Source organism: Triturus cristatus, chromosome 2_2 (genome assembly GCF_964204655.1).
Source record: "Triturus cristatus chromosome 2_2, aTriCri1.1, whole genome shotgun sequence".
NCBI lineage: Eukaryota > Metazoa > Chordata > Amphibia > Caudata > Salamandridae > Triturus > Triturus cristatus.
Genome location: NC_140582.1, coordinates 502496482 through 502521399, shown reverse-complemented (window position 1 = coordinate 502521399; position 24918 = coordinate 502496482).

Sequence of the window (24918 nt, the reverse complement as noted above, 5' to 3'; positions counted from 1 at the left end):
TAAGAGATAATTTGCTGTTCGGACAATTATTTTGACTAAAACGAAAATGTATGAAAAGCAGTGGTTATTTTAAGGAAGCCGACTGAGCGTTTGTTAGGCAAGGATGGATGATCTCAAATGATTAATACGTAAGTGAGTAGTGCGTAAAGTAATACTACAGTAGTTATTGCAGCCAAAAGGGGTCCAAAACAGTAGCAAATTACTCCATTTAAGAGCTGGAGTAAGTCCAGTTCCATACATGGCCAACTACTGGTACTGCAACACCCTCCCATGGAAAAAAACGAAGGTAGGGAATTAAAACACTTTATTATTTATTTAATTATAAAAGATTTTAACAACCTTTTGAATTTAAACATACATTTTACATTATTTTTTATTAAACTAAACTGAAACTACTTTTTATTATTCTGTACATTACTTTTAATAATTATTAATTCATAATAAAAATGTAATTTCATTTATTTTTATTTGGGAATTTAGACTTCAGAAGAATATTTATTAAATGTAACATATTTAAATTATTAAAGATTTCGTGCAAACTTATGTTAATTTTTCTGTAGTATTTTTCTTTTCTTTTACATTTAAAATAAATATATAAATGAATTCACATTATTATTTAACATAAAAATATTTTTACAAATGTATTATAGCATTTAATAAACTTTATTAGTTTTCCTTATTCTTTACTATAGGGAGATTTCTGCTCTGACTCTGGAGTTGGCCTATGGTAATGTATAGACAAAAGAAAAAAATTAATTAACGCAAAGAAAGTAAAATAAAATATTTTTATGTAACATATTAATGGAAATTAATTTTATATATTTATTCTAAATGTAGAACAAAATAAAAAAATGGTATAACAGTATTAACTTAATTTAGAGTTAAATCTTAAATTAGTTAAATATATTAAATTAAATAAAAGTTACATAAGAAGTTTAAATTAAAAAATAAATATCATGTATTAATAATTATTAAAAGTAATGTACAGAATTATTTAAAAATAACTTAATATTGTTATTAAACAAATTAATGTTACATCAATTCATTAGATTAAAAAAGTTGTTAAATATTTGATAATTAAATAATACACTATGGTGCCGATTCCGATCCGTTAAAAAAATTTACCGTCTGACTCGTATCCGTATTTTTTTACGCACGAATCGTACAAGTACCGTACAAACTGCCAAGTACGATTCGTACGTGAAAAATACATATGAATTGCGTTGGGAAAATGGTCCGAGAGGGAGCCGTACATTTTTACGTCCGAATAGCGTCGGGAAAAGTGTCCGATAGGGAGCTGGACATTTTTACATGCAAATCGTAAAACAGAAGTCCGAGCGCGCAACTACGATCCGTACCGCCCGTCCGAATACACAACCGCATGTAAAAGGCCCCGTACGGAGCAAACGCTGTAGCCTACATGTACACGCGTAAACTTGTGCCCGGATATGAGTCGTACAGCCACCCTCACCCCGCACATGTCAGCACCGTACCCCCGTATATCAGCACCGTACCCCCCCTCCGCACCGTACCCCAACACCGTAGCACAGCCCCCACCTGTAGGCGCCGCACCCCAGGCCCGTCTCCCAGCCCTGCACCTGTACGCCCCATACCCCAAGACCGTACCCCAGCCCCCCACCTGTTCGCGCCGCACCCCAGGCCCGTCTCCCAGCCCCGTACCTGTACGCACCATACCCCAACACCGTAGCCCAGCCCCGCACCTGAACGCACCGTACCCCAACACCGTAGCCCAGCCCCGCACCTGTATGCACCATACCCCAACACCGTAGCACAGCCCCGTACCCCAACACTGTAGCACAGCCCCGTACCTGTACGCACCGTGCCCCAACACCCTAGCACAGGCCCGCACCTGTACGCACCGTACCCCAACACCGTAGCACAGCCCCGTACCTGTATGCACCGTACCCCAACAACCTAGCACAGGCCCGCACCTGTACGCACCGTACCCCAACACTGTAGCACAGCCCCATACCTGTATGTACCGTACCCTAACACCCTAGCACAGGCCCGCACCTGTACGCACTGTACCCCAACACCATAGCACAGCCCCATACCTGTACGCACCGTACCCCAACACCCTAGCACAGGCCCACACCTGTACGCACTGTACCCCAACCCCGTAGCACAGCCCCGTACCTGTACGCACCGTACCCCAACACCCTAGCACAGGCCTGCACCTGTACGCACCGTACCCCAACACCGTAGCACAGCCCCGCACCTGTACGCACCGTACCCCAGCACCGCACCCCAGCACCCTAACCCAGCATGGCGTATGTACGGACCGTACCTATGCGAAAAAGACTCGTACAGAACCAGGACACTGTAAAACAGCACAAGGAGGGTCAATTCGACTCGCACAACACCACAAAACACGTCAACATGACAAAATACATCTCTATGACTGACCTGACACATCCAAACAGGCAAACAGAGGCCCTAAATCACAACCACCTCATATAACACACCCACCACAAATTCAAACACAGCCACACCCACAAATGGACCACTAAAAAGGGCCCACACACACAACCCATGAGCCATTGCAACAGATCCACTGCCGACAGACACCACAGACAAACAACTGCACCTTACTTACACCTGAACTACACCTTCACTTACACACCTTCACGCAACCTCCTTCACAAACACCCCCTCTTCACCTTCACACACACACCATCACATTCACACCCACACACCCACAACCATCCACACCCATACCCCACACCAAGCCCCGCACCTGTACGCCCCGTACCCCAGCCCCCCACCTGTATGCGCCGCACCCCAGGCCCGTCTCCCAGCCCCGTACCTGTACGCACCGTACCCCTACACCGTAGCCCAGCCCCGCACCTGTACGCACCGTACCCCAACACCGTAGCCCAGCCCCACACCTGTACGCACCGTACCCAACACCGTAGCACAACCCCGTATCCCAACACCGTAGCACAGCCCCGTACCTGTACGCACCGTACCCCAACACCCTAGCACAGGCCCGCACCTGTACGCACCATAACCCAACACCGTAGCACAGACCCGTACCTGTACGCACCGTACCTCAACTCCCTAGCACACGCCCGCACCTGTACGCACTGTACCCCAACACCGTAGCACAGCCCGTACCTGTACGCACCATACCCCAACACCCTAGCACAGGCCCGCACCTGTACGCACCGTACCCCAACACCGTAGCACAGCCCCTTACCTGTACGCACCATACCCCAACACCCTAGCACAGGCCCGCACCTGTACGCACCGTACCCCAACACCGTAGCACAGCCCCGTACCTGTACGCACCGTACCCCAACACCCTAGCACAGGCCCGCACCTGTACGCACCGTACCCCAACACCGTAGCACAGCCCCGCACCTGTATGCACCGTACCCCAGCACGTACCCCAGCATCCTCACCCAGCATCGCGTATGTACGGACCGTACCTACGCGAAAAAGACTCGTACAGAACCAGGACACTGTAAAACAGCACAAGGAGGGTCAATTCGACTCGCACAACACCACAAAACACGTCAACATGACAAAATACATCTCTATGACTGACCTGGCACATCCAAACAGGCAAACAGAGGCCCTAAATCACAACCACCTCTTATAACACACCCACCACAAATTCAAACACAGCCACACCCACAAATGGACCAATAAAAAGGGCCCACACACACAACCCATGAGCCATTGCAACAGACCCACTGCTGACAGACACCACAGACAAACAACTGCAACTTACTTACACCTGAACTACACCTTCACTTACACACCTTCACACAACCTCCTTCACAAACACCCCCTCTTCACCTTCACACACACACCGTCACATTCACACCCACACACCCACAACCATCCACACCCACACCCCACACCATGCCCACAGACAAGAATCCAAAGTTCACAACGGCGGAGCTGGAGCTCCTTGTCAACGAAGTCATCAGAGTCGAGCCACAGCTGTTTGGAACATTGGTCAGACAGACCAGCATAGCCCAAAAAACCAGCCTGTGGCAGAGGATCGTCGATAAGGTGAATGCTGTTGCACCCATCCGAAGGACCAGGCATGAATGCCAAGCCAGGTTGTATGATCTGCGCAGGGCAGTCAAGAGGAAAATGAACGAGGAATACGCCCAGAGTAACATCACTGGAGGTGGGCTGCCCCGCAGACCCGTACATTACCATCCCTGGGAGGAGAAGGTGGCGCAGAGCCTGGTGAGTACACAAACAACTCACGTAACATGGGGGGAATGGCATCCACACCACAAAGACACCAAATGCACGCAACTTACCCCAAGCCCTCACCGCACACAACCACACCCAAAACCACGCTCATGCCACTAACGTCTCCATGCCCCATTCACAAATAAAGGCAATGCCATGTCCCAGGCCACACAAACCACAAACCCAAGACTGGATGTCCAGGATGCTTGGAGGGTGGGGCTCACACAACACATTGTGCAACTCAGAACCAGACACCAATGCCCACAGCCAATATGGCCTAGGTACATACCCATGCACCATGCCCAATGCACAGGGACTGGCAAAGTACTGACAATGTAGCTGACACTTGGCACTGCTGTAGGCAGCACAAGGCCCTCCTGTGACCACTGTACACTCAAACAACAACTCCACAAGCCCACATACCCAGCACAGGAACTCACACACACTGTCATGGCAGCATGCACCATGAGGGGACAGATACATCACCTGGGAGACCCAATGACAAATCACACTACACACAACAGCAGGCCAGGTCACACACCCCCCCTCACACAAGCACACACCCCCGGGGCAGGCAACGGATTTACCCACTCTCACAATGGACATGTGACACAACAAGACCAATCCACAGCCAAATAAGCATACCAGCCAAAAATCTACTGGTCAAACACTCAGGAGCACATACCAATCTGTCCCCCGCAACATACCCATCCCCAAGTGTACATTGAGTGGAATGCTAGGCACATCCAACCACCTGGAGGAACTGTGACTACTTGAATATGTATGAAACATGGATGTGGCATGAAACACCATTAACATTGTCTCTCTCTCACACACAGGGCAACGTCATCGACCTCCCCCCAACAATGGGGGGGGAACAATCACAGTCCCTGGCTCAGCATGAAGATGATCCCACCGGCAGCGACGACTCCCACCACTCCGTGGATGACCCCGACCAACCTGACCCCTCTGATGCCCAAGCCCCTGCAGCACCTGCATCAGGTACATCTGTGCCAACCACCACCCCCATTCCTGCCACCTCCCAGGAGACACCCAGGAGCCCTGCTCGCACTGAACAACACAGCCAGTCTGACCAGGAGGGACAAGGTTCTCCGGGCACCCAGGAGGAGGCAGACGACCACGCTAATGCCATCCCTCAGGGATCTCGTAGACCTGATGTGCCCACAACGGCAGGCCAGGCTCGTGTGGGTTGGGGTAGTGGGAGTGGAGGCAGGCGGAGGCGAGAACCTGCCCAGCCAGCTGAGGGAACCGGTATGGCACACATGCGCCACATCCTGGACACATACCGGCGTGACACCAGGGGCATCAGCCAGGTTGTGTCGAGCCTCACAGACATCAAGGGGACCCTCGACGAGATGAAGAACCTGCAGGCCGGGCAACATGCCAGTCAACAACAACACCAAGGACGGATAGAGGCAAGACTGGCTGAGCTCCTGGCGGTGCAAACGGACATGAGCCGTTCACTCCATCGGATCACCGACAACATGGGCAACCCTCCCTGTGCCACCAAGCAAAGACCACCACCAGCCACAGGGAGGGAGGAGGAGGAGGATTCGTACGACAGAGCATCACAGACATCGTCAAGGCCTGCATCTTAGGGTTCCGCGAGGAAGGTGGGTCGTCCACGGAAAAGACCGTGAGAGTCAGCGGACCATCCACATCTCCTAGGTCACCTGGCCTGGCACCTGGACCTCTGGCGCAACAGCAGCACCGCACCCAATGACATTCTCTGCCACATGGACTTGCTGGTCACAGTCTGACCAATGATGACCAACACTGTGGCCTGGACTCTGATGACTCCAACTGACAAGGATGCCATCTCCCCCTGTGAACTTTGGATTCCATGCACCTGGTAGAGCACCTTAGCACATCTACCAAAAGACTCACCCCACCAAAAATACATTCTCTTTTTTCTTGTCATGAGTTGTTGCTGTCATTTGGCATTAGTCCACAACATATGTGTGTGTAAATGTCTAACTATGCCTGAGTGTTGAACCAACTCCACCCATCCATACCCTGGGATCTGAGTCTGGTACAGGACACACATGGGTCACAAGTTATCATTCAATGCAGACATGGAGCACAATAATCACCTGTGATGGCCTCAAGCTGCTGAGGGGGTGCTAGGGAAACTGTGAGGACACACCTATTTGGAAGAGTAACATTAAGGCGTAGAGGTCAAGCCTCATTTGGAGGTTCCCGGGGAGGGAGTCGCAGGTATGTGTTCCCAGGTGGGAGAACTATGTCCTGCATGCAGGAGTACGGTGGATCTGAAGAATGGTGGCCAGGTGGTGGCCAGGTTGGATGCACGGAGATGGCACTACGGGGTCTCGGATGACAGTGGTACAAGGTTGGTTTTGGGTCAGGGTTGTGGCCTGCCTCCTGAGTGTGGGTGAGGAGTCTGCAGGTCATCCTGCAGCACACAGTGATCCATTGCAGCTATCTCTGCTGGACGGTGATGTGGCTGGGGCGTGGGATGTTGACGCTGAGGTGTGCAAATGCAGCCTGGATGTGGACAAGTGTCCCTGGATTTTGGATGAGGCTGCTCCGTAGAGGGCAGGGCAGTATTTGACACGGATGTTGTTGTGGACCTGGGGGATGGTCCGTCTTACCTTGGAGTGGATATATCTGTGGATCATGTGCATAATGCTGAGGGTGTTGCAGTGTGAGGTACAGATGCTGGTGATTACCATAGCAAATGTGAGCAAGCAATCCATGATGCACAACATCTTGTGTGCGTGGACACTGGGTGCCTGTGCGGGGCTTCTGTGGGTGGGACACAAGCAGTTGACCCAGCTGTAAGGGGACAATCCTCAGATGTTGACCTCAGTCCTGTACAAGTCCAGCCTCAGGTGGCTGCTTTTCTGCCATTCATCTATGGATCCCATGCAATCCTGAATATTGGAACTGGAAATGTCTACGTCCTTGGTGAGGGTGAGGAGCGCCTGGCTGTCAATGGCATACGAGTTGATGATGAGGTTGTGTGCGCATGTGATGGTGGATAGGGGGTCCTGGACACATTGTAGATTGACACGCTGAGAGATGATACCTGTGCCATGTGCCTCACGACGACAGCATACTACATGCAGAATCCTTGAGTCCCACTCCCATGGCCTTGCAGGGGTACAGAGCCGGTGGGGAGTAGAAGGGATGACCTGGTGGGTGTGACAGGTCCTGGAAGGCATGGCAGCGCTGTGTAGGCAGTCGGAGTTGCACACTCATCATGCAAAGGTGTTGTGTGTGCGCTCAGTGCATGCCTTAGAGCAGGCAGGAGATGTGTGGATGGACCTTGCTTGGAGGGTGGATGCAACATCAGACTGTAGTGTGATGTGGGTCATGCAAGGACCTGAGGGTCGTGCAATGTGCACGTTGCATGTGCAGATGGCCCAGCCTTTGGGACCGCGTGGCCGCAACTGTGGCACAGACAAGCTGAAGACAGCCAAATTAATGTGTTGAGGGAGGAAGGGAGGAGCATCTTTGATGTGTGTGTGTTGTCAAATCTGGAAACTACGTGTGCCCTTGCTGCAGTGGCTGCAACAGCAGGAGGCATGTCCTGGGAACTATGCCACAATATCCACACAAAGACTAGGATGTCAGAAAGGACTACTGCAACAGGTGTATGTCAAGGAAGGAGTTACAGCCTTTCAATGGCACACCCAGAGACAAAGGATGCACAATCACCAAAGATGACTGACACCGGATCATGAAACTGAAGGCCGAGCTGCGCACAGGAAACACACCCCAGAAGGTGTTGACGGCCCGTGGGGGGGACTAACATGCCAAAACACATACACAGCCATGGACATCATGCACAATAGAGAATCAAATGCATGAAGAACAGCATGCAGGTTGCTAATCTACACATAGACTCATATGCACAATCCTTGACAACCATGCCAGAGATGCCGCATGCACAGTGGCAAGAGACCTGCATTGACAGAGATGAGGCACCTTGGAGGCTGAGGAACACCTTTATTACTCAGGCTCACACCTATGCAAAAGCATCAACATTAACAGACTCACAGGTCTATTGGATTAACATGTGGGACCTACACCGGACACCCCCTTTGCACCACAGATGCTGTAAATCCATTGTACTGGCACACAAGTGAAGGGGTTGAGCCAAACATCCCCTGCTGCACATGGAGAGGCTGCAATTCCCCACTGAGCATCATATGGGGATGTCCCGCAATATGTTCACCCGAAGCCTCCCGTATGTTTCTGAGGGAAGTTGTACACACATTGATGCCTTCATCACAAACCACAATCTCATAACAGATGACTGTCACGAAGTGTGACTATCAATTCATGTGAGTCATGCCACATGTCATGTGCCCCATGGTGAGTCGACATGTATGCATAGTAACAAAACCTGCACAGGAGCAGTGCCGACACAATACAAACAACTACCACACCCAAAAAGCCTTGCTGCAATCCTTACCCAAAGGAGACTTTTCACCATGTCCGTGCATGTAACGTTGATTCAGCACACGTTGCATTACTCATGAGGAATAGCAGGAGCACAACGATGCCACGAGCAGACAGCATGCACAACTACCTGGGGATGAGAGACACACAAGAAGTCAGGAAAAACGTAGTCATCCGCATGCATGGTCATGTACTCTACATGAATAAGGTTGACACCATGCTAGTTGTCAATTGAGTGTGTCAGCTAAAATGTGTGGAATGACATCAGCACTCGAGTGACACATCAGCACACACCTCAAAGTCACTTAGCATACAGTCAGCTGGACACACACATTGCAACACATGCCACACAAGGCTCCAAGCGTGCACACTCAGACTCAGGGACTCACCATTATGAGAAGAAGTTGCGTATGAGCTGACTCCGGATGTCCTCCTCCTCCTCCTCCTCCTCCTCCTCACTTGCCTCGTGACCAAGGCCGTCATCCTCCACGGGTGGATGTTCCTGCTCATCGGGATCCAGGATGAGTGGCACAGCTTTCTCCACTGCCATGTTGTGCAGCATGCAGCACACGAGGAAGATTTTGCAGACCTTCACCGGTGCATATGGGAGGGACCCGCCGGTCTTGTGGAGGCACCGGAATCGGCTCTTCAGGAGGCCAAACGTCCTCTCAATCACTCGCCTGGTCTGCCCATGTGCGTTGTTGTAACGGTGATCTGCAGCTGTTCTCGGGTTGCGGAGAGGCGTCACCAGCCATGGCATGTTGGGATAGCCAGAGTCCCCTACATGGAAACATCATGTAAAGAAATGGGTCAGGAGATGCCGTCACATACTAAGATACCGGTGAATACTGGACAAACAGAGTCTACCCACCAACACGACATGCTCGTTCGTTGTGCAGCTGCAGCATCATTTCTGGCACCCTGCTACGCCTCATGATGTAGGCATCGTGTGCTGACCCTGGAAAACATGCACAGACATGGGAAATCACCATGTTAGCAAGACACACCACAAGGGCATTAATGGAGTGGTAATGTTTACGGTTACGAAAGGCTACCTCCTGTGCCTGTGGTGGTACCAAAGCCACATGTGTCCCATCAATGGACCCAATTACATGGGGCATCCCTCCCAGGGCATAGAACTCACCCTTGATACCTGTCAACTGCTCATGAGTTGGAAAATGGATGAATTCATCCAGGTGCTCCAACATGGCTTCTAAAACATCATGCAGGACACGGCTGAACATGGTCTGGGACATGCCACCCACATCAGCTATGGTCAATTGAAACGTACCGGTGGCAAAGAAATGTAGGGCTGACCTCACCTTCATCTTGGGGGTCAGCGCAGTCGGATAACTGTGTTGCGGTTGGAGGTGTGGTGCCAGCCTGTTTGTCAGGTCCACAATTAACTGTTGGGGGAATCTGTAGCGGCGTATGCAGTCACGTTCCCTCATGGCAGCCAAGTCTGGCATTGATCGGGGGAGAGGCGGTGCCCTGCAGAAATTTGGAAGGAATAACGAAGATTGAGTACATTACTACACCAATCTCAATGCACTGAGCATATGTTCAACAGCTAATACACATATGCTACATACAGAGTTGAGGTAATTCAGTTTTCGTATTTATCCACCATTTTGGGTCTTTCCGCCATTTTGTATTGCCCTCACTCAGGCAGTGCGGGAACGAGGTGTTGTTTTCCCTCATCCTACTGCAACGTGTCAAATAACCTCCTGCCTCTGTTTATAGCTGGTGTCAGGGTGTGGCCGACTCCACTAATCCTCGTCTGGTTTGACTGATCCCTGTCTCGACTATCTGTTGGTTCGCACCATTCTTTCCTGACTTTATCTTATCCTCTGGCCTTCGCTATTCTTTACTCGTATTCTCTCATTTCACAACTGTCCTGCGGGGCATACAAATGTGTCCTGTCACCTGCAAGTCGACTTATAAACACTACCACTGATTAACTTGTGGGGAAGGGTGACAAACACAGTTGGGAGGGAGGCTTATTTGAGTTACTTAATATCTTGTTTTCACATTCTTCTCATTGCTTAACCCTGTATGCATTGGGAGTGTTCTTTGTGAATATGTGTGTTATAAAAGATTGTCTCCTAAGAACATACCGAGTGTACTTCTGGGACAACTGTACTTAGCTGCAGCTAATAAACCAAATCTTCTACGCATAACGGAGTGTCCCGTGTCTCTGTTCGACAAAGCAGGTGAACTCAGGAGATTAAGGTGTACCCTGCGCCGCCAGACCCATAAGGTCTAGGTTCTTCAATTTGGCGCCCGAACGTGGGCCGGGTTCAGAGGTAGCAGTTCTGCCCGAGGATCGTGAGGAGCCCTGCAAGAAAATTCTGGAGGAATCGCGAACCACGTCAAGCGACCCCTGTATGTCGAAGTGGTCCGAAGGTCTTTTGCAGCGCGGTTTCTCCTTTCTGACGGCTGCTGACGACTGCTGCCCTGACTGCCGCCCTGCTTTGGTCCCTTTGATGATGTTTGGTATCGCGAGACATTAGACGGGCCTCTGCTGGCGTAAGAAGGCACTTAGTTAAGTATTGGTGGGTAGCTCCCACTATTTTGTTTTGTTTTGATTTGGTTCTTTGATTCGGCTATTGCAAAAGCTGAAGCCGAGGGGTGAGTACGTTTGTGCTGTATTATTTGATTTAACCCCTTGATGTTTGTGAACAATCCAGTGAAATAACGATGCCTGGTCTGAATAAGTTTAGGAAGTTCTGTTGTCTTGGTTGTAATAGGGATTCCCGGCTGGAGGACTCTTGTCCGATTCCTCCGGATGGAACTTCCACCTATGAGCTTTATTCAAAACATGGTGTCGGCCCCATTACCTTTAATAAGGCATGGATCCGATACACGAAGAATGCTGGCGTTCCACAATGGCCACAAAATGGTAGTTTTGAGCCTGACATATTAGACAATTTGGAAGCGATATTGTTCAAAAGACAAGCCCGGCCGGCAATGTTTGACTCTTTCCGCCTCTGGCGTAAGGAAGCCAAACAGAAAGAAATTAAGCAGGCAAAACGAGATAAGAAAGCACAAAATATGACGATTATACAGGCTGCACAGCAGTTTACAGATAATGAGATTGATAATGCAATGGAAATTTCCGAGAGACAGCATCGTATGGCAATAGATAGATGCTATCCGGTGTTGCCTAATTCCCCTTCTGATAAAAGTAAGGATCTGGAGGAAGACCCCTTGATGTCTCACCTATTGAGATTGCCTCCACCCTATGTACAAGGTGCTAATGCACCCCCGTTGTTACAACCTGTTCAGTTGCCTGTTGTCCCCCCCACCTGTTCCGGTTCTTCCACATTTGCCCCTTCCGGTATTGCCACTCCCACCTCTCGTGCCACCGATTCCTTTGTCTCCATCTCCTGAACCCCAATCTTCTTTGCCTTCGGCTCCCCTTATAACTGCCAGTTCCTCTCCTGTATCGCCTAATACCTTGTCCCCTGTCCTTATGTCTCATTCTCCTACTGTGCGCAAACGAATAACAGATACTGTCTCTGGTTTTTTGTCCCCTTTCTTTGGGACTCTGAACATGTCTCCGGCTTTCTCTCGAAGACAGTCTCGTAGTCAACTTCCAGGTTCTGGCGAACAGGTGGTATTGGACTCTCTCGCTCGCAAATGGATCGAGAAGGGTCCCCAGTATAGTGTGAAAGATATCATGATCACCTTTCAACAGTGGGATGCGCCCACGCAGAGATATGTATTTAATGTTATGTGTGACACTCTCGCTAAAGGATGGGAGGATATGGATTTGGGTTTACTTCCCCAGGGTCTGTTGGATGTTCAGGCTAATTTCGATAAAGGACTCATTGTGGGTTCTAAGGTTGAGGACGCCGTAAGGACACTTGTTACTTTTAGGTCGTTATTTTCTTCACAAACTTTTCTTGATTCTGATCCTGCTGTTCGGCAGACATTGAAACATTACCCAATGAGAGAGGTTCCTCCGATATGGAGGGAAGAGGTTGCGCAAGCAGGTAATAATCCAGCTATTACCGCTCACTTCCAGCGGATATGGGTACATGTCCCCTGGAAGAGATCTGATGTTTTGGCCCTCAAACAATCTTTACCGGATCCCCGAAAAAACCCTGCTGGTTACTATAAAGAATTGTCTCAGACTGTTGATGCCTGTATTATGAATTTAGCCGATATTTACATGTTGATGGGAAATGTAGTCCCACAAGCGTTATGGGCTCGGATTCGTAGAGAGGATCACACTCAGGAATTGGGTGGTACATGGAATGCTATAACTGCCTCGGATAGAGCACAAGTGGGTGGTGCTAAGCCTGATGTTTTGATCACAGAACTCCCTGGTAGGATTATTACTTTAATGAAAACAATGATGCCCGCCTTACGAGTTAATTGGGATAAATTAGCTGCGTGTAGGCAGAAGAAAGATGAGAGTGTCTCCGATTTCTACACTCGTTTTGAGGAGACGTTTATTGATCACAGTGGTCAGGATATGACTACGGAGGGTGGACAGCGATTATTTGTAGATAAATTTGTATTTAATTTGCTCCCCGAGTTGTCACATAAATTAAAAGACTCTGAAAGTTCATGGGCTGTTTCTTCTTCTGCTCAGATATTAGCTACTGCTCAATATTACGAAAACAGAGACAAAGAGTAAAAAGACAAGCAAGAGAAGAAGACTAAAGAATTAAAAACAAAGGTTCTTCTGCAACAAGCTTATCCTCCTCGCTCTGCTCAGCGCCAGTTTCGACAGCCTCCCCAGTTTCAGAGGGTGTTTCAAAAGCCTGAGCCCTATATTCCGCGGCCTTTGTTAGGTCCTAACCAATGCGCCTATTGTAGTGAGGAAGGTCATTTTAAGAATGGCTGCCCGGTTTTATTACAGCGTAATGGAGGACTATCTACTCCACGAGGTCGTGGTGGTTCCCAGTTAGCGCCCAGGGGTAGAGGTCGAGGTATGTCGCCCCAGACACAGCGTTCCCCTCCACCTCCACATTCTACAAACTACTTTGATCCGCAAAATACTCAGTCTACACAGTATTACAATGATGATTACTATGTTGAAAGTGAGAATGACGGTCTTCACGCTAACTAGGACAGCTATAGACAAAGTGAGGGAGTTGTATCGATTGCAGTAGATCAGAATGGGCCTTATGTTAATGTCACTACAATGGGTGTTTCAGAGCCATTTCTTTTAGATAGTGGTGCGATGAGAAGTTCTATTATTCACTCCAAACTCCCTGGGGCACCTTTGTCTGGCTTAACAAACGTATCCGTAGGATTTTCTGGCGCCCCAGTTCATAGCCCGGTCTTTTGTCCTCTGCCTATTTCAATTGGTTCTTATGATTTGGAAGCTCCGCTCCTTTTAACGACTGGTTACGGCGAAAATCTGTTGGGTTTGGATTTATTGAAAAGATTGCATTCAACGATATATTGCTCTCCTTCTGGTGTGCATCTTGTTTTGGGGCAGAAACTGACTTCTCCAATGTATTTGTCTAAAGATCAATTTCCACCTGAATTGCTCTCTCTCCCAGTGACACTTTGGGCTACGGGTCCAAATGATGTTGGTTGTCTTGAGATCCCACCCTATGTCGTTACCCTCAAGCCCAATGCTAAATTGCCACGCATCCCTCAATACAAAATTCCCAATGATGGTGAAAGAGCACTTTTTGCTATTATTTATGATTTGGTTCAGAAGGGTGTGGTTGAGGAGACGAGGGGAAATGTATGCAATAGTCCTGTTCTCCCAGTTCTTAAACGCACTGATCCTACTCAGCCTCCTGTTTATCGCTTTGTTATTGATCTTCGGGAGGTTAATAAAATTGTTGTACCACAGTTTCCTGTTGTTCCAGATATCACTGCCCTGTTAACTATGATACCTGCCTCGGCAGCTTGGTTTTCTGTTATCGATCTGAAAAATGCTTTCTTCAGCATCCCCATTGCTGAAGAGAGTAGGGATATTTTTGGCTTCTCTTTAGGAGGCCGAAGTTTCCGGTTCAAGCGCGCACCCCAAGGCTATTGTGAAAGTCCCTCCATCTATAGCCAAGCTCTGAAATGCCAGCTTGATGCTTTTCCTTTGCCGCCAGGTGCTACCCTTATTCAGTACGTGGATGATTTATTGATTGCTGCTGATTCAGAGGATATTTGCAAGAACGTGACTATTGCACTATTGCGTCACTTGTCTGACCTTCACCATAAGGTTTCACCTTCTAAATTACAATATGCCCGACCAGAGGTTACCTATCTAGGTCATCTCTCGTCGAAGGAGGGAAGGCGACTGACCCCAGAACGTATTCAAGCAATTGCACAAATGTCTGTGCCATCCACACAGAGAGAAGTGCGTGCCTTTCTGGGCAGTACCTTTTATTGTAGTCAGTGGATTCCAAATTTTTCTTTGGTGGCTAAACCTTTGTTGGCACTCACTTTGAAAGATACACCCCAACCCCTTCCTTGGACTGACAAATGTCAGAAGAGTTTTTCTGATTTATGTGCTGCTCTGTGCTCTGCTCCTGTGTTGGGTACTCCGGATTACAGTAAGCCCTTCACGCTCTATGTCCATGAAAGAGAGGGTTGTGCATTGTCAGTCTTAACACAACGATTTGAAGACAAACAGCAGCCATGTGCCTACATTTCGGCTACATTAGATCCAGTAGCCAAGGCATTGCCTAGTTGTCTTAAAGCTACAGCAGCAATTTCTATTCGGCAATCTGCTGGAGTGGTGCTAGATAACACTCTTATTGTTATGGTACCACATGCAGTGGATACCTTGCTACATAGGATGAAAACGCAGCATCTTACCAGTGCTCGCATGTCTGGGTATGAGCTGACGCTCTTGGCTAGTCATGTGCACATCAAACGATGTAACACTTTAAATCCAGCCACATTGTTACCTCTCCCAGACGAGAAAGGTATTCAGGAACAACATGATTGTTTTCTCCGTACTGAGGAGGAGACAAAAGGTAGGATTGATTTGAAAGATACACCACTAATGGACCCGGATGGGATCCTATGGGTGGATGGTTCTTGTTTTAAACTCCCTAATGGTGAAACAACTTCAGCTTATGCTGTTACCACCTTGCATACAATCGTGGAGGCAGCACGCATCAGACATAATTCAGCTCAGGCGGCTGAACTGATAGCTTTGACCAGAGCCAGTGTATTATCTAAGGGGAAGAGAGTGAATGTATATACCGACAGCCAGTATGCGTTTGGTGTGGCACATAGTTTTGGTCGTTTGTGGAAGGAAAGTGGATTCTTTACCTCCCACGGTACTAAAATACAGCATGGTCAGTTGGTAACTGATCTTCTTGAGTCACTTGCTTTGCCTACCCAGATAGCAATCATAAAGTGTAGTGCGCATAAGAGAAGTACTGATGATGTTGGTCGCGGGAATGCTTTTGCGGATGAGATAGCAAAAGAAACAGCCAGAGATGCTATGACCCGCATGTATGTTGCGGGCCCTGCAAATTGGGTCAAGGAAAAAGGAATGTGTGAGGATACAATAGAAAGTGTGAGATCGATTCAAGGAGAGACTACAGACAAAAAATTGAATAAGTGGAAAGAGAGTACAGGAATGTTAGACGCGGTGGGATGTTGGATAGAATTGTCAGAACATCAGCGTTGGCTGTTACCGGATACCTATGTACTGCCTGTAGTTGCTATGGCACATGGTCCAGCCCACATCAGTGCGAAAGGAATATGTAAGCTTCTGGCTCCAGTGTGGCTGAACGAAGGGATTCCAAAATGTGCAGATAATTTAGTGAAGCATTGTATCGTTTGCTTGATGCATAATCCTGGAAAGGGAACCCCAACTCCAGCAGATCATTTTGCTCCCCCAACATATCCTTTTGAGGTGTTGCAAATTGATTATATCCACATGGAACGATGCAACAATCTCAAATATGTCTTGGTGGTGGTGTGTGCCTTCTCCAGATGGATAGAGGCCTACCCCCTAAAAAGACAACACTGCTTTGTCCACTGCCAAAGTTCTTCTAAAAGAGTTCTTCCCTAGGTTTGGTTTGCCACGCATCGTCTGGAGTGACAATGGAAGTGAATTTGTGGGCCAAATTATGAAAAAGGTGTGTGCCGGTCTTGGTATTCGGCAGAAATTCCATGCGGCGAATCATCCCCAATCAGCGGGTTTGGTAGAGTGCTATAACGGCACTCTCAAACTCAAGCTTGCAAAGGTACAGGCTAGCACGGGACTTGCCTGGCCCGATGCTTTACCTTTGGCTCTCCTATCCACTAGAACAACAGTACATTCCCGTTTGGGACTCAGCCCATACGAGGTTGTTTTTGGGCGCCCGGCTAATGTTTGGGGCCCTCGCCCTAAAAAGTATTCTGACATACAGTATCCAATGCTGATTGACTACTTACATGACCTCACCACTAAATTACGTGTTCTCCACCAACAGGTTCAAAACGCTTTACCAGAGGCCTCCATAGACCCAGGTCATTCTATCCAACCGGGAGACTGGGTCTGTGTGAAAAACTTTCAGAGGACAAGGAATTTGGAACCTCGTTGGAAGGCGCCTCGACAGGTTCTTCTGGTGACACGTACAGCAGTGAAAGTCGAAGGGAAAAAGAACTGGATCCATGGCGTACACTGCAAAAAGGTGCCCTTGCCCTTGCCTTTTGACCAGTGGGTCCGTAAGGGTGTAGGTGATTTTGAAGGCGAAAGGGTCCCTCGGTTTGTACCTTTCAGTTGTGCACACCTAGATGGAGCTCGGTTGGAGAAAGAAGATGACGACGTTTTACAAGAAGCAGTACCACCACATCTCCGATTGAACACCACAGATCCACAGACACGATTTCAGGACCAAACTGTACTGAACAGAACTCAATATAATTTAAGGCCTAGACTGGTCAAGGACACCTGAGATTTTCATCTCTTTCGTGACATGTATCATCTGTCCTGGTTGCAGGGTCACGGTAGGAGTCTTGGTTCGTGACCTGTATAGTGGCTAGGCCCCCAGGACTTGCAGTGTCATAGGACGGCTAATAATCACAGCCAAGTGAGTAAGGAAGGTTGCCGTGAGCAACAATTTCAGAGGATGGATGTCAACTTGGGGAAGAATAATAAGAAGGAAGAGATGAGAAAGAGATATTGTAAATTAGTGTACAGTCAATGTGGCATAACATTGTGTGTTCTTATGTTTTCTAGTATCTTATTGGCTTGTATAGGTTGGATTGTTCATGCTATGCAGCACAAATCTGTTCCTACTTCTATTTCCTTGCCTTTTCATTCTACTATCTCCCCACATCAATTATATAAGCTTCCCCAACATGAACTAATCAGGAGAACAGAATATTTTAACAATTCATTTGTCCAGTTGTTGCATCAACACCAATTGGTAGTCAACACAACCGACTGTTGGGTGTGTGGATTTATGCCTCATACCACAGAAAAAGGGATGCCATATTTAGCCCTTCCATTTTCTTATGAAGGTTCCGCTTGGGCCTATTTTGTGATGTTTTCAAATGCATATCAGAACCGATTTAGACGTCCAGTTGGTTCATATGGTAGTGGGCATAGTTCTCTGATAAAAGGAATAGTGGCTATGGCTAGAATTGTGGAGAATAGTAGGGTTCCTGTTGATGAGAAACGGGCATACGATGGTTGGAACGCGACTCGTTATGCTACTAGCCTTACAGATAGAGTTAAACAGGGAAAATCTCCATCAATTTGGACTGTGCCTCATCGAGGTAACTTTTGTTTACAAATGAATGGCAAGACTACTGACACTGGACAAGGAAAGAGTGTTTGTTCCCATACATACATTCACACATCTCAGAATTCACCACCGTTAGTACCATCCCAGGGCACGTATTTTGTCTGCCACGATAGAGTGTACATGTGGTTACCGACGGATTTTTCAGGAACATGCTATATAGCCTTTCTTCTCCCCCCTACATACACTGCTCCTTCGGGACATCACAGAAACAGATATGGCAGAGGGATTATTGATTCTAAAGACACGGCAGGACAAGAGGGAGGTGATTTCCATAAAGGATTTCTTCCTTTTTGGTGCCCAATGGCCAACAGTAGAAACATGAGACAATTGGTTCGTGTTGTTGAGACTACCATAGATTTCACTGTGGGAGCCTTGAGTAATCTCACAGCTGGACTTCAAGCGGACCGTCTCATGACATTGCAGAACCGGATTGCTCTGGATGTTATTCTCGCGGATCGTGGTGGAGTTTGTAAATTGATCGGATCTAGCTGTTGCATTTATATACCTGACGAGGCCCCTACGGTATACCAAGCCATTTCCAAATTACATGTGATCTCCGAGTCGATTCATCAGGACGAAGGAGATTGGTCTTTATTGGAATGGTTTTGGGGATTACTGTCCAAATGGGGATGGAAGGTATTAACATTCCTTGGAGTGGTTTTGGCCATCATTTTTTCCTGTTGTCTCTGTATGCAGTGTGGCCCCGCCATCTGTGGTCTTTGTGCCACTATGTGTGTCCCAAGGCCTGTGCCACGGAAGACAGAGAGCATTAAAATGATGTTGCAGCAACAGCTTGATGACCTCATGGCCATTGACGTCGACTCAGATTAAAATGAGTCTGTGTGTCTTGCCTGAGTAATGGCAAAAGGAGGGTCTGAGGTAATTCAGTTTTCGAATTTAGCCACCATTTTGTGTCTTTCCGCCATTTTGTGTTGCCCTCACTCAGGCAGTGCGGGAACGAGGTGTTGTTTTCCCTCATCCTACTGCAACGTGTCAAATAACCTCCTGCCTCTGTTTATAGCGGGTGTCAGGGTCTGGCCGACTCCACTAATCCTCGTCTGGTTTGACTGATCCCTGTCTCGACTATCTGTTGGTTTGCACCATTCTTTCCTGACTTTATCTTATCCTCTGGCCTTCGCTATTCTTTACTCGTATTCTCTCGTTTCACAACTGTCCTGCGGGGCATACAAATGTGCCCTGTCACCTGCAAGTCGACTTATAAACACTACCACTGATTAACTTGTGGGGAAGGGTGACAAACACAGTTGGAAGGGAGGCTTATTTGAGTTACTTAATATCTTGTTTTCACATTCTTCTCATTGGTTAACCCTGTATGCATTGGGAGTGTTCTTTGTGAATATGTGTGTTATAAAAGATTGTGCGCCACGAAGTAAAGTGGCAGTCTCCTAAGAACATACCGAGTGTACTTCTGGGACAACTGTATTTAGCTGCAGCTAATAAACCAAATCTTCTACGCCTAACGGAGTGTCCCATGTCTCTGTTCGACAAAGCAGGTGAACTCAGGAGATTAAGGCGTACCCTGCGCCGCCAGACCCATAAGGTCTAGGTTCTTCAGAGTCTGTACTGTGCGATACAACCTTCACACGTATGCCAGCAAGGTGATACTCCTACAAAGAGCCAGCTACAAACGTGGATTGGCAAGGTCTACATGACATGCCATGAAAGGAGCTGTTGGCCAGTGTGAGTGAACAGTCAGACAAATGACAGGAGTGACATACATCCACATATGTGCATTTGAAGGATGTCATCTCATACAGACAGCTGCCGGAAAGCTAGACGCACAGTTCACATGTCATGGAAAAATGGACAGACCACACACCTTGCCATGAAGGGGTACATGTCAAAAATGATCACACAGACATCGAGACTACGCAGATATGTCCTAAGCACGCAAGTCCCTGTTCGATGCATACAGACACACGTTACGTGTCATTCCACATGTGTCCTGGTGTGCGTAATAGTGTGACATGGGCATCTACACACAGACACATGTTGGATGCAGCTACAGCAGATGCTGTGGATGGAACACCAACAGCAAGATCATGGGAACACATGACACACACATGACATAGTCACATCGTGGCACGCTGGTAGTGAGATGTCAGGTGTCATCATCCGTCTACCTGGCATCAGGGGACAGTTGCGGGTGTTGGTGACTGTGCCATGCCAGTGATGCAGTGCTTGACAAGTTTGAACTACATGCACACATTTAAAAGGTGTGAAGGGGAAGTACGCCAAATAGTGCCCCATCACACATGACATGTGTACACAGGTCATGACCCAACTATTGGGTTAAAACATGAGGAGACATGTGCCACATCACTGCCTGACACACGTAGGCCCTACACATGAAGGACTGCACTGACAATGACTTGATGTCCATCCTTGTGCGAGTCAGACACCTCCATTCCTTTCCTGTGTGCCTCCTGTCACCAGTGTAAGCTGTGAAACGCACCGTACACACGCTCAGAGGGCGTGTGTACGGTCGTATCACTATATGGGCTTTGGGTAGGAGTACGCATGTGTGTACGGACCGTACACACGTACGTGTACACACTGGTCCTATCCCTATGGTAGGGTTGCCGTAGGCGTACGCCATAGCGATACAGTCCGTACACGCGTGTGTAGGGTCCGTATCACTTTGGTAGTGTTGCCGTAGGCGTACGCCATAGTGATACGGTCCGTACACGCGTGTGTAGGGTCCGTATCACTTTGGTAGTGTTGCCGTAGGCGTACGCCATAGTGCTACGGGCCGTACCTGCATGCGTACGGCCCGTAGCACTATGGCGTACGCCTACGGCAAAACTACCATAGTGCTACGGGCCCTACACACGCGTATACGGACCGTATCACTATGGCGTACGCCTACGGCAACACTACCAAAGTGATACGGACCCTACACACGCGTGTACGGACCGTATCACTGGAGTAGTGGTGCCCCAGGGATACGTGTGGAACGCACCGTACCTGTGTGTGGATAGTGAAATTACATAGGGGACACATGAGGGACAAGTATAAGGGCCTAAATGCATGCTGGTTGTCATGGAGACCGAGTTTCCAGTTCAAAAATTTTCATCAGGTGGCCAGCAAAAGTCGGTTGGAGACAATATACTATTGTTGGAGCCGGCCTCGTGGCGTGGTCCTGTTCCCCCTCGCTCAGCCGCACGAGGCCCCATGCACCTCGGGGCCCCTCCATCTTGGATTACACGTCACTTCACGTGACCACCTCCGTGACCCTGCTCTACCCGGCCTCGGTCCCAGCGAGGCCCGACATCGAAGCGCCCACCCCTGGCCCGGGGGATACCACGTGAGCCCTTCCCACTCCCGGCAGAGGGCAGTATCGATGGGACCCCCAACCGTCCTTCCACACCTAGGTGCGACCGCCCCACAGCTCTCTGGGGCCTGGCGCCTCTCCTGCTGGGCGTCTGGCTGCGCCCTACCCGGCCTCTCCGCCCTCCTGGGCGCAAGGGTCCGGACATCAAAGGGCTCAAGACCTATATCTGGGGCGACCCGACAACAAGATGTCAGTTGTATCCTGGAGTCAAGAGTCCTGCTGATCGGATCGCGGCTGACCCTACGGAGAAAGACTCTTCCTGAAACTACCTGCTGAGCCCTGCTGACGACGTCGCGGCTCCATCGTGCTTACAAGACCTTCACGAACCTTTGGGGCCCTGCTGACGCCGTCGCGGCCCGACCTTGTTGCAACAGACCACCAGAGCCCAGCTGACCTCGTCGCGGCTCGACCGAAGCGGACCTACCACCGGAGCCCTGCTGACTGTGTCGCGGCTCGACCCAAGCGGAACTACCACCCGAGCCCTGCTGACGCCGTCGCGGCTCTCCACGTCCGAGCCGCTCCGAGACCAGCATCCAAGGTCTGGCGCCGAGCCCTCCCGTACCTGGTTGTACTAAGACTGTCCCGCTACCCTATTCCTTCCAAGACATTGAGACTCTTACTGGATCTCTCGATCCCACTGTACATATTGAACGTGCTCCTTTCTTTATATAAAGAACCAAGATAAGCAACTGATCCAGAGTCCTGTGTGGTGGTGATACTGGGCCTAGTACGATTATAGGAGAAGGACCTCTCCTAGGAGGCTTCTCAGCGGCGCTCGGCTATAACTTGGTGGTAGGAAGGTGCCCGGAGTAGTCCCTCCGACTCCCCGGTGGTCCTCCCTCCAACATTTGGTGGCCAGCGACGGGATCCGAGCCAGACACAATCGTACAAGCAAGTAACGCACCCACTACCTAACCAGACGAAAAAAAAAAAGGGAACCATGGACGGCCAAGAAGCAACTGTGGCCGCAACCTTCCAGCTGGAAAAGCTGGAAGAATACACCCACAAAGAACTAAAACAATTCTGCAAAGACAAAGGGATCCCAACCACAGGATTGGGCACCAAGGAAGAAATGCAGAAAGCCCTGAAAGCCTGGGCCGAAGCCGAGGCCACTCTACCCAGCACCGAAGGGACCTCGGCCCGGGACGAAAACCTGCCGACCACAACCCCGACAGATGGGGGGCGAGGCATCCCCGAAGCCCGCCTATCCCACGAAGAAATGCGAGAACGGGAGAGGGTCCGGGCACACGAAATGGACCTCGCACGACTCCGGCTGGACGGCGAGCTCTAGCTGGCGGAGAAGAAAATAGCCCTGGAGCAACTACGGCTGCAAGAGGAAATCAAGGAAAAGAAACGGCATCGGGAACTCGAAGAGAGATGGCTAACCCTCGAGCACGAGAGGAGCCTCAAAGAACTCAAACTGAAATCCAAAACGGGGGAGACCAGCACCCCCGGGGCCCGGGACGCTCTGCCACTGACCGAGCCCAAGGTTCATATCCCCAAGGATGTCGTCAAAGAGTACTACAAGAACGACGACATCCAGCAGTGGTTCCGAGCCTACGAGGTAGCCATGACCTCCCATCGGGTACCCCGGAAGGATTGGGGTGCCGGCCTATGGGGGAGGTTCCTCAGCGTGGGCCGGGATACCCTGCTGCAACTCCCCGATGCAGTGATGACCTCCTACGATCACATGAAGGAAGCCCTACTCACCCGCTACGGACTATTAGCCGAGATGTACCGGCAGCGCTTCCGGGACTGCAAGAAGCTCCCCGGTACCACCTGGGTCGAGTACGTGGACTTCTTCAGCCGGGCTTTTGAAGGGTGGATAAAAGGGAGCAAGGTCACCTCGTACAATGAACTGTTCGACCTCATTGTCTGGGAGCACCTCACCAACAACTGCTTTGTAGAACTAAGGCAACACCTCCTGGACAGCAAGTTGACCGAGCCCCGGAAGCTCGCCGCTGAAGCAGACCGATGGGTCAACACAAGGGTCCCCCGGAACCCCGTGGGGGACTACCAACGGAGTACCACGGGACCCCCTCGCCAGCGGGGCGGAGGAGGGGGGTCCCACCGCAGCCGAGAATTCCTGGCCGGACCGCCCCGAAGCCCGCCACGAGGCCAAGCCGCCAACCACACGTCCCCGACCCTGGGCCGAAGGGGGACCCCCATCGCCCGACTGGGACCCCGACCACCAGTGACCTGCTTCGGCTGCCAGCAGACCGGCCACTATGCGAGCGACCCGGCCTGCCCCGTGAACCGACGAAACGGGACCGCTGGGCCCCCTCCCCGACAAATAGCCGACGCTGCCCTGGGGGAAGGAGAAGAAGAGGAGGAAAACTGCGAGGACGGGTCCCCCGAGTGGGAACCAGCTGCCATGTCGCTCGTCTGCCTGGGCTCCCGAGAAATGGTGCCCCGAGCGGCCATCCCAAGCAACACCCAGAAGTACCAGCAGTGGGTCACCATCAACGGACGACGGGCGAAGCCCTCCGGGACACTGGGGCCAGTGTGACCGCTGTCCGCTGCCACCTGGTGACCCCCGAACAAATCCTGCCGCATGTCCTATGCCCTGTCCGGACCGCGGACAACACCGAGAGCATGTGCCGGATGGCCAGGATCCCCTTCGAGTGGGGAGGAGTGTCCGGCACCCTAAAAGTGACTGTCCGCGACGACGCCCCCGTGGACTGCCTCCTGGGGAATGACCTAGAGAGCTCCCCCTGGGCCCAGGTGGAACGCCGAGAGCATCTGGGGATGCTAGGGCTGCCTGAGTGGGCCTGCGCCACCACCCGGTCCATGACCGCCCAACCCGCCGCTGCCGCGGCCACCGACCAGCCTACGGGCCCAGAACTATCACCCCCCTCCGGCACGGAGGAACCCGACGATGAGGCCGGGCCGTCCGAACTGTCTCCCGACGAGGCCGCCTACTCAGCGAGATCCCAGAGCTGGCTCAGTGGCGCCACGATGGGGGCCCCACCCGCGAACAATTCCAGCAGGAGCAGAAGGCCTGCCCGTCCCTCGAGGGGGTCCGACAGCAAGCGGCCGCCCAGGCCTCGGGGGACCCCACGGGAACCCACTGGGTCTATTGGAACAATGACTTACTATACAGCGAGCAGAAAATCGCCGAGCTGGGAGCCGGCCGGGTGTTGGTGGTTCCCCTCC